The sequence below is a fragment of the Etheostoma cragini genome, chromosome 17, assembly GCF_013103735.1.
Source record: "Etheostoma cragini isolate CJK2018 chromosome 17, CSU_Ecrag_1.0, whole genome shotgun sequence".
NCBI classification, from domain to species: Eukaryota; Metazoa; Chordata; class Actinopteri; order Perciformes; family Percidae; genus Etheostoma; species Etheostoma cragini.
This window is the reverse complement of record NC_048423.1, coordinates 102,604-105,496: the sequence shown is the minus strand read 5'-3', so window position 1 is coordinate 105,496 and position 2,893 is coordinate 102,604.

Here is a 2,893-nt window from a genome sequence, read left to right as displayed (position 1 = left end):
GAGAAAAAAGTCAGACTTCAAACTTTTTTTTCAGTTTTTGATTAAAGTCAGAGTTCTGAGAAAAAAGTCAGAATTTGAGAAAGAAGTCAGAATTCAAACTTTTTTTAATTCTGAGATTAAAGTCAGAGTTCTGAGAAATAAGTCAGAATTTTGAGATAAAAGTCAGAGTTCTAAGACAAAAGTCCAAATTCAGACTTTTTTTAATTCTGAGATTAAAGTCAGAGTTCTTAGGAAAAAAATCAGAATTCACACTTTTTTTTCATTTTTTGATTAAACCCAGAGTTCTGAGAAAAAAGTCAGAATTCAAACTTTTTTTTCCTTTTTTGATTAAAGTCAGAGTTCTGAGAAAAAAGTCAGTTTTGAGAAAAAAGTCAGAATTTTGAGAAAAAAGTTAGAATTCTGACTTTTTAAAATTCTGATATTAAAGTCAGAGTTCTGAGAAAAAAGTCAGACTTCAAACTTTTTTTTCAGTTTTCGATTAAAGTCAGAGTTCTGAGAAAAAAGTCAGAATTTGAGAAAGAAGTCAGAATTCAAACTTTTTTAAATTCTGAGATTGAAGTCAGAGTTCTGAGAAAAAATTCAGAATTTTGAGAAAAAAGTCAGAATTCTGACTTTTTTAAAATTCTGATATTAAAGTCAGAGTTCTGAGAAAAAAGTCAGAATTCAAACTTTTTTTTCATTTTTTGATTAAAGTCAAGTTCTGAGAAGAAAGTCAGAAATTTGAGAAAAAAGTCAGAATTCTATGACAAAAGTCAGAATACACATACATTTTTCCCCAGTGACCCTAATCCTCTTCCGTAGGCAGCGGATTCTCAGCAAAGTAAATACTTATATTTCTATCAGTGCTGCCATTTGTTGTTAAATTCTCATCTCTGCTTCCTCTTCGTCACCATTTTCCCATTTTACTGTTCGTTTGCAGAGAGACTTGAGATGCACATCTCCCTGGGAGGACATATATTTCTGTTTTCCTTGCAAAGAGCCTCTTTTATACACTATTAGACATGCACATTTTTGCAAAATCATGGGGTACCAGGCTGAAAACTGACCTTTCATGGTGGGCGGGGCATAGGTGCTCTGCTTCCTCTGAGAGGAATCTGAAGGCTGCAGAACACAAGAAAAAAGACACATATAGACAGTTTGAGAAAGATGAATAGATAAAAATATACATATAGTATATACAAATACATACATGCATACACAACTACTTACACACATATTCATATATGCACACGTACATACATACTGTGAGTGTGCATACATAACATATACACGGACAAATAATTAAAAAATAAATAAAATATCAATAATGAAAATCAAGTATGGGAGATGATTCCTTGCTGCTGCAGATTAGTGGCAACATGGGGGTGCGTCCCCCACTCCTCCCTGCACCTGTCTTCATAAACACCTACATATACACATACAAATACATACACACATACGTATACACACCTGTGACTCTCCGCCGGCGTGGTGTTGATCTCCAACATCTGCAGAGAGAGATGAGACAGCACCAGTGAGCCAGGGCTGTAGAACTCAAGTCCGGTCTTGGAATCCAGTCTGGACTCGAGACCGTTTTTCTATGGTCTCGGACTCGCTTGTATTTGGACTCGGACTTGACTTGGGATCCACTAGTTCTGGTCTTGGACTAAGGTGGTCTCGACTACAGCCTTGCAATGAGCTATTTCTGTTTCTGTTGATTTGTCAGTGTTTTATAACTAAAATGGCACGTTGCTGATTCCAAATCTGCACAACAGCTGTTTTATGTTAGCCCAAAAACTGAGAACTAAGTCAAAATCAAAGTACTTTTATTGGTCTCCCTAAGGAGAACTTCATTTTGGATATTTGAGTAACTTACTTTGCTGCAAGAATCATAGACACCACGACAAGCACCGGGTTAAAAACACAAACAAATAAAAATAAAAACAATTAAAAGACAAATGTACAGTCAGCATACAGGCCACTCAAGGGGCTGTGCAAGTTGCAGATTTTAGATTTTCTAAACTAAAATAGATAAAAGTCATACTTCAAAACAAAAAAATATGATTTAATTCATCCTTTTCATCCATCCCAGTCACAGATATGATGGATGAAAGGATGAATGCTAAGGGATCCAACAGTATTTTAGGCTATTTTTCTCCTTCCTGTTGCAGAAACTTGGCTAAATGCTGAGATTTCTGGCTTTTCAGCAGATATTGTGTTCTGGAAAATAAATAGATGAACTCCCTTTAGCTCTCTCTCTCTCACTACTGTTGTTTTTAAAGCACAAAGAAGGCGATCTGCTACCTTTTCTTTTGTCAACCAATCCAACACAAAGAGGAAAATCTGTGATTCTGTGTCAATTGTTTCTGACTTGTCCCGGTGATCTTCCTCATTTCAAGACTACGCACGGCCACTCATTGTTTTCACAGCTGCCAGCTGGTTTCCATCCCCCGGTGGGGTGTTGAGAATGAAAATTTGGGAAATTTGGTGCACAGAGAGAGAGATAGAAGGTCAATTAGAAAGCAAATCCCACATTAAAATGAAAAAAACCTCTTCAAATGAGTAAAATAAGAAGATGTCTTGACGTCTGAAGTCAAACAAGTGAAATCAAAAGTAGATCAAGCTATAGACCTTTAAAAAAATGCAGATGTATAGATATAAAATATAGATTTAATATATATATATATAATAATATAGATTTTACATCATATATAGATTTAATAATATAGATTTTTAACCAATTCACGATGCACTGCTACGTCCCTATTTTCCAGTTTTCCTGCTTTTGTGGAAGCAGCCTCACTGAGCTGAGACACACACACACACACACACACACACACGCACACACACAGACGCACAGACACACACACACACACACACACACACACACACACACACACACACACACAATATA